General features: G+C 43.2%; 1 protein-coding gene and 1 long non-coding RNA gene across 8 annotated transcripts in view; one reads left to right on the forward strand and one right to left on the reverse strand.

The window, feature by feature from the left end:
* LOC102153480 overlaps window positions 1–8,651 on the reverse strand; it is a 37,626-nt gene extending 28,975 nt beyond the window's left edge. The window contains exon 1 of the long non-coding RNA XR_005366297.1: window positions 8,542–8,651. This is a non-coding gene — a long non-coding RNA (uncharacterized LOC102153480). The remainder of the gene's footprint in view (window positions 1–8,541) is intronic.
* The window catches only part of LYG1 (lysozyme g1), a 35,531-nt gene continuing 21,926 nt past the window's right edge, over window positions 965–14,569 (forward strand). Inside the window, exons 1-3 of one of the 7 annotated variants that reach the window (XM_038551024.1) lie at window positions 8,730–8,787; window positions 9,528–9,600; window positions 9,743–9,843. The gene's annotated coding sequence lies outside the window, so the exon portion shown is untranslated. The other 6 variants (XM_038551028.1, XM_038551022.1, XM_038551023.1 and 3 more) reach the window with 6 other exon arrangements.

Below are 14,569 nucleotides of genomic sequence, written 5' to 3' on the forward strand. Positions count from 1 at the left end.
TCCCACGTCGGGCTCCCGGTGCATGGAGCCTGCTTCTCCCTCTGCCTGTGTCTCTGCCTCTCTCTCTCTCTCTCTCTCACTGTGTGACTATCATAAATAAAAATTTTAAAAAATCCATAAATTCTGTATTCAATGTATGAAAAGAAATTGCATAGCTTTATTGTTCCTGATGTTTCAGCTAATCTATGGTCAGGAGCAATGGTAAGGTTCATATGATCCTAAGGTCCCTTCAAATGAATATAAAGGTTCTATAGGTACATATCAAATCAGATGAGTTTTGTTCTTTGTTCTCATTAAAATACTACAATATGTTTCCAGGATATGGAAACAGAAAAGCCCTCTTGAGCCTGCCTACCAAGTGAGTGTATGTCATATTGTATGTACTGAGCACATGCTGTGAGACTGCACCCCAAGCCTATGTCTAGGACCAGCCTCAGGGGAGGGCAAGAAGAGCTGCCAATTTTTCCCTAGGAAGCAGCAGAACACACTGCAGCATCTGCCCCATCAAGCTACTTATTATAGAAGGCCACCAGGAGCATTCCTGGACTTGAACATGTACAGTAGCATAAAACTCAAAAGGACTGGTACAGCTGAAGCTCCTACTGAATGAAGTCAACAGCATTTCTCAGGGGGGCACTGAATGCCAGTAGAAACACCCTAGACCTGAGATAACTCAAAAAATACCACACCATATTTCCATATACTCCTACTTAAAAACAATTTAGCTCATTTCAGTGAGCTAAGTAGGAGGAAGGTTTTGGTTCATTTGTCTTGTTTTGTAGGTTTTTTTCTTGTTTTACCAAAAGAAACCTAAGTATGCAAAAAGTTTTGTGATTTCCACAATAAACTATAGCAAGTCAGTTGTGTCCAAAGCCAGCTCTAATGGCCCTTTTTCAGTTCCTTTTTTCTGATTTTGTTTCTTCTGTCTGGCGTCTTTCTTCCCTGGCATCTGTGGCCAAAACTGCCCGCGGTCTAGTAAAGCTGTCAAAAATGATTGAAGAATAATGGCATCTTCACCCTTCCTTTATCTGGGAAGAGGACGCTGCTGACAGCATTGCTGGCAGCAATCTCCTTGTGAGTATGGCTTGTTTAATTGCCACCTTGAAAAGTTCCACAGGACTTAGCTGAAGATTCTTTGGTAAGTAATTTGGAGGCTCTTAGATGAAAAGGCTTTACAAATATAAGTTTATATCAGGCTTTCCTACTCTTTCCTCCTCCTTTCCTTTAGTGGGTTGCTGTGTCTAAATGTTTGCCCCTAGCTTAAAATTAGTTGATAATGTTGATTGGAGCTGGAAAGGAGAAGGTCTGAAGAATGCTAAAAATACCATGGTCATTTACAAGCATTTTCTCATTTAATCCTTAAAACTTCCCTGTGAGGTTACCACCATTTTTATAGCCAAGGATACAGGCTCAAAGAGATCAACTGTCCAAAGGTCACCCAGATCCCTGGGATCTCAAAGTCCTTGCTCTCAGCCACTCTGCTTTCCTTTCCCAGCAAAACCCAACCAACTCCAGGCATGAACTCAGGACCTGATCCTTTGTCATCTTTGAGGCAACTGCTCCATTTTTTACTCCCTTGATGCATTTTCAAGCATTTCCTCTGCTGGATTCCTCCTACTACTGTTCAGAGATGTCTTCATAGTCTCTGCTGTACAAGTAAATAATAAATACTCCTCCTTGCCTCTCAGTCTAGTTAGCACCTCATCTCACTTTCCTGAGAAAGTTGCAAAAGTGATTCTCTCTCTCCTCTAGATTTGAATAAGAAAGTATAAACCCTGGGAATTGTTGGAAGCCATCTTAAGTGATGAATAGGGGGCAGAAAGCATTAGGATAAGGTTGATACTTAAAGCAGAGTGGAGTACTGGGTATTTGCCCAAAGAAAATGAAACACTAATTTGTAAAGATATGCATTATTTATAATAGCCAAGACATGAAAGCAACCTAAGTGTTCACTGATAAATGAATGGAAAAAGAAGACGTGGTGTGTGTATTTGTGTGTGTGTATACACACACAATGGAGTATTACTGAGCCATAACAAGAACGAGATCTTGCCATTTGTGACAACATGGGTGGATCTAGAGGGTATTATGCTAAGTGAAATAAGTCAGACAGAGAAAGAAAAATACTGTATGATTTCACTTACATGTGGAATCTAAAAAACAAAACAAATGAACAAACAAAAATGCAGAAACAGAACCATAAATAGAGAGAAAAAACTGGTGGTTGTCAGAAGGGAGGGGAGTGGAGGGATGCGCAAAATGGGTGAAGAAGAGTGGGAGGTACAGGCTTCCAACTATGGAATGAGTGAGTCACAGGGTTGAAAGCACAGCATAGGGAATATAGTCATTAACATTGTAATAGTGTTGTGTGGTGACAATGGTAGGTGCACTTGTGGTGAGCAGAGCATCACGTAGAGAATCACTATGTTGTACACTTGACACTAATGTAACATTATTGTCAACTCTATTGCAATAAAAAAAAAGGAAAGAAAGCAGAATGAAGGAGCAAAAGAATTCTAAGGTGCACAACGACATTGTTGAATTGTTGAATCAAACCATCTCTGAAAAAAAAAACCATCTCTGAAACTTAGCCTACCTCTGAGCGTCCTCGTATGTAAATTAATAAATATTTATTGAGTCAAATTATCAGTTACTTACAATAGAATGAATCCTGATACTCCTGTATCACGATTACTCCTGCCTGGTATTGAGTGAATTCTGTGTAGCTAAATGCAATTAATCTCTTTTCAGTCTCATCTTCTCAACAGCATTTGACAAAGATAACACTAACTCCTTGGCTTCTGTGATATCATACTGTTGAACAAAAATTCAACTGAGTAAATTTAAAGATCTAACTGGCTTTATTCAACAATTCGTGAATCTGGCAATGTTCCCTCTGACAACAGAAGGATGCTCTGAGGAGTTGCCTAAAATGAAAGGCTTTTATAGGCAGAAAGGCATGGGACAAGGAGATTATAAGCAAAAGGGGGGGGGGGGAAGCCATGTTACTTTCCCTGATGAAAAAGAGCAAATGACCTTGCTAGTGCTGATCAGGGAAGTTCCTGACTGCTTGGTTTAAAACTCCACTCCTGGGAATGGAGTGGTTAGGTTAGGTGGTAAATGCTGGGGGAGCTTAACATAAGTGACTTCATTTTGGAACTGTTGTTTCTTTTTAATGATATTCTACTGGTTTTCCCCTCCTTTATAGTCTCTCTTATTTGGGCTTCTTTTCCAGCTGTTTTTCCTCTACTTAATCCCTAAATATTGAGGTTCCTCAGGGACTGCTAAAGAGCATACTTCAATTCTCACCTGACACTTTCTTCCTAGGCAATGCCTTCTATTTTCCCGCCTTTACTTCCCTCTGTATAGCACTGACTCCCAAATTTATAGTCATCAATCCAGACCTCGCTTCTGAGCTTCAAATGCCACTGTGACATGTCTGCTAGGATGTCTCACAGCCACCTGAAACCTAACTCATTATATTAGAATATAAGCTCCACAAGGGCTAGGGCCATAGCTGTGCTGCTCACCCCTGTATGGCCCATTCCTAGCATTGTGCCTGACACAGAATAAGCTTTTTCTAAAATTTGTAAATGAATGAATGAATGAGAGATTAATAAGTGGGTAAATTAAATGATAGTACTGTTATTTGCAGATATCATTATCTTAACTCAAATTATTTTAAATAATAAGAGGAACTTAATATAATTCAATTGAAGTGTCTCTACTGAACTTGAGAACAGAAATGTGGTTAGACCTCAAGGTCATTTGGAACTGTGGTTAGGATGTTGTCAGAACTCTCTTCAATTATTACTTCTTCATTCCTCCTATGCAGCTAGCTACTTCATTTTTCTCTCTAGCTGCTTTTCTTGTTTTAATTCCTCAGACAAAATGGAGACTTTAGAACAGGGGTTGGTAAGCTTTTTCTTTTTTTAAAGATTCTATTTATTTATTCATGAGAGACACAGAGAGAGAGAGAGAGGCAGAGACACAGGCAGAGGGAGAAGCAGGCTCCATGCAGGGAGCCCAATGTGGGACTCGATCCTGGGTCTCCAGGATCATGCCCTGGGCCAAAGGCAGGCGCTAAACTGCTGAGCCACCCAGGGATCCCAGTAAGCTTTTTCTTAAAGGCTCAGGTAGACTTGTGACCATGTGGTCTCTATCACAAATACCTCTACCTTGTAGTGTGAAAACAGTCATAGAGGGCAGCCCTGATGGTCCAGCAGTTTGGTGCCACCTTAAGCCCGGGGTACGATCCTAGAGACCCGGGATCGAGTCCCACGTCGGGCTCCCAGCATGGAGCCTGCTTCTCCCTCTGCCTTTGTCTCTGCCTCTCTCTCTCTCTCTCTCTCTCTCTCTCTGTCATGAATAAATAAATAAAATCTTAAAAAAAACAGTCATAGACAATATGCAAATGAATGTCCATGGCTATATTCCAATAAAATATTATTCACAAAACAAGTGATAGCCCTTGGGCTGCTGTTTACCCACTCCTGGTCTACTAACAGATATCAAATCTGATATCAAGTTAGATGTCAACTACCAACAGATAATCAAATCTACATGTCTTTTGTTTCAGTAATTAGGAGAGAAATTGGTTCCATGTGTCTCCTGGTCCAGCTCAGATTATCTTCCCATCCCTGGCCCAAGAGACTATGGCTAAGAGGCAGGGTCAAGTTGCAGATGACTACTCTCATGCTACTCCCTTGTGTTTTAGGAGAATTGAAGATGGAGGCAGTTCCTGGGAAAAGTCATGCTGCAATATTCCAGTATCTAAAACCCAATTCTTAGTTTTCTTTTGCAGAACTTCTCCACCTCTAACATTCCAGACTCAGCACCATTCTGCTTGTTGCTTATGCCCTCTCTCTTTCCCTCATCTCCTTCATCTAGTCGTGTCTCTTACTCACATCCTCGTGCAACCACCATCTCTCACTTGGTCTTCTGCAATATCTCAACTCTTGTTCACCTCCAATCTAATTGCCAGCCAGAGGATGCTTTTAAAACATAACTGTCGGGATCCCTGGGTGGCGCAGCGGTTTGGCGCCTGCCTTTGGCCCAGGGCATGATCCTGGAGACCCAGGATCGAGTCCCACGTCGGGCTCCTGGTGCATGGAGCCTGCTTCTCCCTCTGCCTGTGTCTCTGCCTCTCTCTCTCTCTCTGACTATAATAAGTAAATAAAAATTAAAAAATAAAAAAAATAAATAAAATAAAACATAACTGTCATTTTTCTGCAGTGTCCCGGAGGCTTTATGGACAATGTCCCCTTAGACCACTAGGATTCTTAGGATTAGGGGATCCCTGGGTGGCTCAGCGGTTTAGTGCCTGCCTTTGGCCCAGGATGCAATCCTGGAGTCCCGGGATCGAGTCCCATGTCAGGCTCCTGGCATGGAGCCTGCTTCTCCCTCCTCCTGTGTCTCTGCTTCTCTCTCTCTCTATCATAAATAAATAAATAAATCTTAAAAAAAAAAAGGATTAGAGGAAGCAGGTACAGTGGAGAGGAGTTGAAAGTTCATCATAGGATCAACAGGGTCCATGAGAAGCCATTTCTCAGAGACACTAATAGCAACCAAAAACAGTAACTCCACTCAGGACTGACAGTGGTTGAAAGGTTGAGTAGGGCAGGAGGCTGAAAAAACTGTAGTCCAGGAAGCACCTGCCTAAAAGAAACAGCCCAGAATTTAAGAGCTAATGCTCCTTTGCCAGCATCCAGGGGAAGAGAGAAGCTGGGTTCTTAATTCAGCTCCTCTATTCCCAAGCAAGATACTTTCCTCATCTGTCAACTCAGATGTTTAAATAAGTTGTAAAAGAGATGACATTTGCAACAGATTCTGGGATGTTTAGAGGCCACTTTTAGGCAAAAGACTTGAGCAATGGAAAGCTGATCAAGGCAAAAGGCCCCACAGTGACGGAACTGATGCAAACAGACTCATTGAGCAACCAACCTCGGAATAGCCAGAGGCCGTAAGTGGTCAATTACAACAAGGCACAGTTCCTAAGATTATCAAAAAAGGAGAAATTCCATATGCCCTCATACCTCCTCACCCCGTCCTAAACTGTGGCCCCCAACCACCTCCTCCCGGCAGACAGTCTCTTCTTTGCTGTCCTCCCTGAGCTCCCTTGCAGTGTATTCAATAAATTTGTATCTCCTTTGTTCTACCTTGAGTGAATTCTTTTACTGTCCACACTGCTGGCCTGCACTTAATCAGGACATCTCCACAATATGCTCAATAAATGCTTTCAACCTATATGTAGCAGAATCTTGTAATATTTATTACTTTAGGGAGGTATTAGGAAATGCCAAGGGGTACCAGGAGGAGAGAAGGATGGGGGAAAAGATATTGTTTAGGAGACATTTTAGATAAGAAATAATGTGGTTGGGAGCAGATACTTTCTGAAACTTTGGAGAGATAGATGGGCAAAGAGGATTTTTAGGAAGTTTGATGATGTGCAGAATGATTCTTGTCTTGGTACCTCTCAATATAATTTTCTGTAAAGCTATCTATTTGTTTTGGGGGATTTTGTCAATGATTTGTGTTCCTTTGGAGGGATACTATGCAGAACCCAGCCTTAAGGTAAGAGTAAGAAAGCTAAATTCATTTAAGACACAAACTCAAGCTGGGAAGATCTTGTGTCTGTGAAGTAGGCTGGGGCGGAAGTGAGGTGAGGGAGTCAGCTATTGTGATATGTAATAAGAAATATATATTTGGGTTCCATATGTTGTTGGAACATACATTTATTTGTCACATTTTGGAAGGTGAAAGTCTAAGATCGAGGTGTTGGCTGGTTGGGATTCTCTGGAGCCCTTGCTTCCCGGCTTGCAGATGGCTACCCTCTTGCTGTGTCCTCAAATGGTCTTTTCTCTACGCGGATGCATCTTGGTATCTCTTCCAATTCTTATAAAGACACCATTGGATTATTAAAACAACAACAACAACAAATATCTATTTGGTCTTTATCTCTATTCCTGGTACAGAGCTTCTAAAATCCTTGGAATTTCATAGGGATAAGGACAATAAAGGTGACTTTTATTATGTTAATGAAGTGGCTTTTAGATGCTCCAGAGGATGGAGGATAGGGCCTGCGTTGGGGAGTGGAAGACACTAATTTGTGATTAAAGCGTTGGAATTTTCAACCTCTGGGGAGGAGAGAGAGATTGAGCTTGAGTTCAAGCTACATGGCCAGTGATTTAATCAGTTGTGGTTAAGTAATGCTTCCGTAAGAACCCAAGAGGAGGAGGTTGGGAGAGCTTCCAGGTTGGTGAACATGGAGATTCAGAGACAGTAGTGCATCTGGAGAGAATATAGAAGGTCTATACCATGTACCCATACCTTGCCCTGTGAATCTCTTCCATCTGGCTGTTCCTGAGTTATATCCTTTTGTAACAAACCAGTAACGTAGTCACTATAAAATGTTTCTCTGAGTTCTGTGAGCAAATTGACCCTAAGGAGAGGTCTTCAGATCCTCAGATTTAAAGCCTATTGATTAGAAACACAGGTGACAATCTGGTCTTGCGATTGGTGTCTGATGTGGGGTAGGGGCAGTATTGTAGGACTGAGACATTAACCTGAGATCTGATGTTGTCTCTGGGTAGGTAGTGTCAGAATTGAGTTGAACCATAGAACACACAGCTGGTGTCAAAGAATTGCCTGGTATGGGAAAGAAAAAAGGCAGGTCATAGGTGGCATCAGAACTGTAAGGGCACTCATTGCTCACCTGGGTCTGGGGGCAGGACATGGAATATTTTGAGCTGTTTCCATTTAGTCTCACTTAAGTCTAAGTGCAGTAAGCTTTTCTGATACCCCACTGCCTTCTCTCTTGATATACAGGCTTTCGGAAGGAAGTGTTCATATGGGGACTGGCTGAGGACTGAACAACCCTGAGGCTTAGGTGGGCGTCATGTCTGAGGAGCTGTGGCTTGGCAACATGCTGGCTACCCACCAGGGAGAACCTTTTAGCACAGGAACGTGGGTACTGGGTGAGATCAGCCTTGGTGACTTGGTGCTTTTGCACATGGTGTCAGGACATTCCCACATTTCCTCATGCTATAATACATTTTAGTTGTTGGTGTGTGCTAGACAAAATAAAGAGAAAGGGTTTCAGTTGTTGGTAGGGATATGGTTCTTAACAGGGTTCATTATTGCTCTGTTTTTTATTGCAACTCTGCCAACAATAGAGAGGAGACCAGCATCCTCATATTCTCCTCCCTAGACTTAAATGTCAGGAACTCCCTGGGAGTCCAGGTCTGGATCATCATCTCAGCCATTGATAGAGAACAACAAAATCCTAATCCCCCAAATCTGAGCTGCAAATGCCCAGTCTGCTATTTCCCAACTCATAAGTATCCTTTAATTCATTTGTTTATTCTTTCCATATACTTTTATTGGCTATCTCCTACATTCCATTTGGGGGATACAGGAAAAGACCCAATCTTTGCTCTCAAGCTGTTTCCAGGCTAACCAAACAAGCAAACAAAAAGTGTCATGGGCCCACTGATAGAAATATTCACAGGGCTGCATGAGACATGAGCAACGCAAGCTTACCCTGGGATCCAGCACTGGGGGCCCAATCTGAATCTTGCTGGGTGAGTTTGTGGGAATTCTTCATGCCCTGACTGATTCAACAGATATTTACCGAACACCCATAATGTGCCAGGCTCTGATCTGAGCTCTGCAGACTCAGTCATAATGAAACAGCTGAGGTCATTGCCCAGGGCTTACATTCTGGTTGTGGCAGGGTGGTGGCTAGGGGAGAAGGCAGGAGATGCAGAGGACACAGATGATAAACAAGTTAGTAATGAGCAAGCCATTTATTCCACAGGTTTTATTATCTCCTATGTGTCAGGTACAGTGTTAGGTGGTAGGGTTATATTTATTTACTTGAGAGAGAGAGCACACAAGAGAGCACAAGCCGGGGGAAGGGGCAGTTACAGACATGGGGTTTGATCCCAGGAGCCTGGGATCATGAAAGGCAGACGCTTAACTGACTGAACCACCCAGATGCCCCAGGTGGTGGGGTTATAAAGACAAATGAGACACAGTCCCTGTCTCTAAGGGCATATCAGATGGGGGGAAGAGCCTGTAAGAAGAAGGCATACAGCAAATGCTGGGCTGTGTTGGAGGAAAATCAAGTCATTCAGTAGAGATGGGGCAAAGGGTGTGGTTGGTGATAGAAAGGGTTCCCTCTTTTAGTTATGAAACTCATCCCTTGGGCAATCTAGGCCAAAGAGTCCTTCCTGGAAACTTCATATAAAACCTTTTAAAGTATTTATTGAGGTAGACATTTGGGAACAAACTCTATGTACTAGACGTATATAAAAGGGCATCATTCAGCCTGTCTAAGGTGTGATTCTGCTTGACTGAAATAAAGATCAAGAATGAATTTTTGACATTCCAAATTCAATTTCTTCTTTCCTTCTTTCTTTTCCTCTTTCCTTCTTCCCTTGTTTCCCTCCTTCCCTCCTTCCTTTCTTCCCTCCCTCCTTCCCTTCTTTCCCTCTTCTTTTCTTATTTGCCTTTATTCCTAGAAGCTGGTGCAAATAAAAGCAAGTGTTGGCCTGAAAGTACCAATATAAATCCACATACTATGATCCGCCTTCTGAGGTATGGTAGGGAACTAATTGGTTAATGTCTGCAAAATGGCAGGACATTCTTGAATAAAAGGCCCTATATAAGTTCAAAGTATTTGTAATTATTGTGATTATTACTATAACTTGTGAGACTTAGCCATAAATATTTTCATAAGAGGATGAAGTCAACACTTTTAAAAAGAAGAAGCAGGACAGAGACTCTATATAAAGCGTCATGGACTGCCTGCCTCTAAGGACAAGAGGTAACAGAAGACAGGTGAGTATATGTCGGACTAGAGGCCCTTACATTCAGACTTATTTAGAAGGAAAGATCCAGTCTATGGTGATGGATTGGTAATGATTGCGTCACTTTGCTGCTAAGTAAACAAGACAGTTTGGAGTAGGATAAAACTTAAGGACTTTGCAAGGACAGCCCAAGTTATAAAAGATTATGTAGATGGTGGGATGACTTTTCCCCCCTGTTCATTGTAATTCTTATAAAAACCTAGATTTCTGGTAATGCAAGTGTATAGTTACTTTTGGATTTGTGAGCAAGTGCAAAAGAACAGAACTATATGTGCATTTAACAGAAGCTGTGATAGGCTGAATGGGATGTCTTTGCTGTGAATCCAGAGCCAAAGGATTGAGATGTTGACATTTTGTCAGATAGCAATCTGTCCCCCAGCCTTACCCTCCTGCCAGCGTTACATTAACCCCATATACATTGCATGATGGCTGTATAACAGAGCCCTATTTTCTCTGGAAGCTGTGAAAGGACAAAGGCCAATGGTCTAACTGATTAGGCTGAAGCCTGACAGAGTAAAAGCGTAGAGAGCTTCAGGAGTCTTGGCTGGAACACAGAGGCCATGATCTCTTTGATTTGATCTTTGTTTATAACGGGATATTCCCAGGATAGGTCCTAGCATTAGAAAAGGAGACTTCCTGGAGTTCTCAACTCTGGAATCCCAGATGGGCACAGAGACCTTATGGACAGAAGGAAAGGATTTGCCTGCAGAAAGTCAAGAGAAGCCATCACAACTCCAAGCTCCTTGGGGCTGGTCATCTGCTCACAATCCAAATTCAGGAAACATAACATTTTTGCAGACCATCTAACTCGGCCGAAGAGTGAGTTCAGAAGGAGCCTTACTGGAAAAAAAGTGAGATTCTTCTCCAGAAAATATGATCATAGTGGCAGAAACATTTGATATCTGTGACTGTCACTGCTACTACTTTAATTTAGGGCCTGTTGGTGCATAGCCATTGGCAGGACAATGGGTGGGGTATTGCTGTGTGCGAGGAAAGAAGGAAGGGACAGGCAGCAAGAGGGTGGATGACTAAGACGAGATGCTGCTGGAAAGGCCTATCAGCCCCCAGGGAGCAAGCAGATGGAGAGACCAGTTATCTGTAAAAGCCGAGTGGCCAGACAGTGAGGAGTGAAGAGACCTGTCTAACTGCACGTGTAGAGCAGCCCTCAGTTTTCCAGGATCCAGTAGGAGGCCATGATAGGGCAGGACACCTTCCTGGCCGGCACCTCAGGGTGCTACTACAGCACATCTTCCAGGCTGGTTGGAGGGCCCCAAGGATGTGGATTGGCTGTAGTTTAAGAGTTCTGGTGAAGACCTGGGAGAGCATTCCCAGGAAGGGAACAGGAGTTCTGTGGTGAGAGAACTGCAAAGACCAAAGACCTTTATTTCCACTTTTTCCAGGAAAATGGTTTAAGGGATGAGTAAATAGTCTATTATGTCTTATAAATCTAAACAATGCTTTGGGAATTACGAAGCACTCGGTGGAGGGAAGATGGGTAGAGACCATCAGGAAATTGAACTGGCCCCAAGGGATGCTTGGGTTGTCTATTTCCCTGTGCCCTGCCAGCAGGCTACTGCTCCAGCTTGTTGGCACCCCTGTGCTGCTTGTCACTGCTTTGCTCTCCAGGAAGGGAGAAGGGGGATGCCACCAAAGATACTGCGCTTGGCATTATGAGCACTGCACTGTCTAGGCCTTGACATTCCTTTTTTAAAAAAATATTTTATTTATTTATTTATTTATTTATTTATTTATTTATTTATTTGAGACACACACAGAGAGAGGTAGAGATATTACACATTCCTCAGTGAGCCTTGGAACATACTCTGCTTTGGTTGGAGGAAGGACTAGTACACCTTTTCCACTACTCTAACCCTGAAGCCTGGGAATCTCAGAACCCTTTAGCCACCTTGAGCCATGCTCCCCATTCCCTTTGTGCCAAACTCCTGTGTAAGAGAGAAAACCAAGTCAAATCCCTAAAAGCCAGGTCCTGGGCAGTATTAAACACATATGTTGCTCACTAGATGGGAGAAGTGGTAACTGGTTATCAATATGCTCTTGAGCTCACCCACTTTCTTATCCAACCATTCCTCTAACCACCTTCCACTGGTACAAAGAGGCTTGGTTCTCCCACTAGCTACCAAGTAAATACACAAATGCCTCCTAGAATAGGTCGCAGTTGACCTCAGGCAATGCTGGAGGACCTGGTCTCCTGCCCCCAAGGCCTCCACCCCCAACCCTCTGCAGGGTGTTCCCATCCTTTCTCTGGGTCCAATAAGCCTGGCTACCTGTCATTTTAAATTATTACTATCATTATAAGTAGGAGTTTGCATATAAATAGGAGACTTGACACTTTCTCATCTCTTTTGCTTCTGGGTTATTCTTGAGTGTTTCCTTTCAAACACCCAGGAAAAGATTATGTCTCAAGATAAAGGAGAGATGTTAAGGATGACATTTAATTGTGTCTTCTACCAAGCAGTCACATGCTCCACGGATATGGTGATGTTTTTTGTTTTCCTTCCCTACAACGTGAGGTGGTTTCCCTTAGTTGAGCAGAAAATGACAGGCTCAGTGCCAACACCTGAAAGGTACAGGAACGTGGAGTTGTAGCTGGGTCTGCAGACATTCTCAGGTTCAGGCACCGGAGAGGAATAATTTATTCAACGTCTACTGAGCGCCACCCCCCCAACCCCCCTACACTGGGATGCTCAGGCCCAGGAAAAAGACTGGAGAAAGAGCCATGTAGGTACAGGAAACTCTCATATAGTCTCAAGAAAGTTTATCTTTATGGAGGCTTCTTACTGGCTTTAGGGGAAAAGCCCTGCAGAAAAGAGCATGACTGGCATCCAGATGCTAAACCGAGGGTCTTTCACTCCGCTCCTGCTTTTCTAGGGAACAAAAATACTTCCTCTTGGAAACTTCCAGGGGAAAAGGACTCTGTTTTCATTGCAACATGAAAGCTACCTCGTGGTTCCAACTAGGGAACTAAAAGTTTGGTTGAAAAGAGTCTGTGTAATTAATTAGAAAAGCAGAGTTACTTTTTGTCATGTTTTAGTTACATCGGGGAAAAAAGCATTAAGTGACAGTGGAAATAGACACAGCACATTGAAGCAACTCCAACTCTGTGACCCAACTTTATAGATGCCACAAAACATTTGTGATTAGAAGGGACCGTTGAGGCATTGCGGGAGTGTGGTCAGGGAGCGTCCATTGGTTACCTATGATTAATCTTAATGCCCCTGTGGCTCTGTGCACTCTAAACCACTATTAGAATGTCAAGGCCAAGGGGCACCTGGGTAGCTCAGTGGCTGAGCATCTGCCTTTGGCTCAGGTCGTGATCCCAGGGTACTGGGATCGAGTCCCGCGTCAGGCTCCCAAGAGGGAGTCTGCTTCTCCCTCTGCCCATGTCTCTGCCTCTCTCTCTGTGTGTGTCTTAAATAAATAAATAAATTAATTAATTAATTAATTAATTTAAAAAAAAATTTTTAAAAAGGAATGTCAAGGCCTAGACAGTGCAGTGCTCATAATGCCAAGCGCAGTATCTTTGGTGGCATCCCCCTTCTCCCTTCCTGGAGAGCAAAGCAGTGACAAGCAGCACAGGGGTGCCAACAAGCTGGAGCAGTAGCCTGCTGTCAGGGCACAGGGAAATAGACAACCCGAGCATCCCTTGGGGCCAGTTCAAGTTCCTGGTGGTCTCTACCTATCTTCCCTCCACCGAGTGCTTCGTAATTCCCAAAGCATTGTTTAGATTTATAAGACATAATAGACTGTTTACTCATCCCTTAAACCATTTTCCTGGAAAAAGTGGAAATAAAGGTCTTTTTTGGTCTTTGCAGTTCTCTCACCACAGAACTCCTGTTCCCTTCCTGGGAATGCTCTCCCAGGTCTTCACCAGAACTCTTAAACTACAGCCAATCCACATCCTTGGGGCCCTCCAACCAGCCTGGAAGATGTGCTGTAGTAGCACCCTGAGGTGCCGGCCAGGAAGGTGTCCTGCCCTATCATGGCCTCCTACTGGATCCTGGAAAACTGAGGGCTGCTCTACACGTGCAGTTAGACAGGTCTCTTCACTCCTCACTGTCTGGCCACTCGGCTTTTACAGATAACTGGTCTCTCCATCTGCTTGCTCCCTGGGGGCTGATAGGCCTTTCCAGCAGCATCTCGTCTTAGTCATCCACCCTCTTGCTGCCTGTCCCTTCCTTCTTTCCTCGCACACAGCAATACCCCACCCATTGTCCTGCCAATGGCTATGCACCAACAGGCCCTAAATTAAAATAGTAGCAGTGACAGTCACAGATATCAAATGTTTCTGCCACTATGATCATATTTTCTGGAGAAGAATCTCACTTTTTAGCTTCAAATGTAAGGCTCCTTCTGAACTCACTCTTCGGCCGAGTTAGATGGTCTGCAAAAATGTTATGTTTCCTGAATTTGGATTGTGAACAGATGACCCAGCCCCAAGGAGCTTGGACTTCCCTACAGTGAAAGAAAAAGAACCCAAATGAAGATAAACAGTAACACAATATTCTCCTTTTCCACATTATCTTTTGATAATGAAAAGGCTATTACTGAGATAAGGCATAGGCATCAAAAATTTGCTTTTCAGGATCTGGACTCAGGTCACTATGTTTCTCAGTGTTGAGAATCAAAGTATCCTGGCTTCCTGAACTAATTACTATCCGGTAATTCGATGGTATGGT

The sequence above is a fragment of the Canis lupus genome, chromosome 10 (genome assembly GCF_011100685.1).
Source record: "Canis lupus familiaris isolate Mischka breed German Shepherd chromosome 10, alternate assembly UU_Cfam_GSD_1.0, whole genome shotgun sequence".
Taxonomy (NCBI): Eukaryota; Metazoa; Chordata; class Mammalia; order Carnivora; family Canidae; genus Canis; species Canis lupus.